The sequence below is a fragment of the Nothobranchius furzeri genome, chromosome 10 (genome assembly GCF_043380555.1).
Source record: "Nothobranchius furzeri strain GRZ-AD chromosome 10, NfurGRZ-RIMD1, whole genome shotgun sequence".
In the NCBI taxonomy this organism is placed as follows: Eukaryota; Metazoa; Chordata; class Actinopteri; order Cyprinodontiformes; family Nothobranchiidae; genus Nothobranchius; species Nothobranchius furzeri.
In genome coordinates this window covers 37489137-37489588 of record NC_091750.1, presented here as the reverse complement: position 1 = coordinate 37489588, position 452 = coordinate 37489137, and the positions used below count along the sequence as shown (strand labels likewise).

The 452-nt window shown below is 39.4% G+C and overlaps 1 protein-coding gene across 1 annotated transcript in view; it reads right to left on the bottom strand.

The window, feature by feature from the left end:
* Nucleotides 1–40, bottom strand: part of dapk1 (death-associated protein kinase 1) — a 66114-nt gene extending 66074 nt beyond the window's left edge. The window contains exon 1 of the mRNA XM_015960301.3: nucleotides 1–40. This exon is cut by the window's left edge and continues 93 nt beyond it. The gene's annotated coding sequence lies outside the window, so the exon portion shown is untranslated.
* Between the last annotated feature and the right edge of the window lie 412 nt (nucleotides 41–452).

The following is a 452-nucleotide window of genomic DNA, read 5'->3' as shown; positions in this document are numbered from 1 at the left end:
TTGAACCGGAGAAATCAACGTTAACAATATAAGGGAGTCTGGTTCGGGTGGTGCGTTCACGTCTCTGGTAAATCCCGGAACCAGACCCGGGGAGCGACTTTAACCTAGGGCGCGGATACTTCAGACATCAACGGTTACTTATCCAACACAAACGCCAGCCAAGATTTAGCGGATATTTCATAAAAACAAATAGTTCTTCTATAAATCTGTTCAAAACTGCAGAAAATCGGTAAAGCTCTATTGTTTATCTGTTTTCTTGTGGTGCCGTAAAGGCAGCATCAGTGTACCAGCTGAAGGAACTAATTTGTCCGCTAGAGGGCAGCAAAGGCAGCAGAAATATTTTATTTGAAATCAACATATTTTTAGGAAAAAGTCTGTCTTTTGGGGTGATAATTTATTATTTCATATAGAAATTGCGCAGGTTCATATTTCAAAAAGAAATATATTGCTAG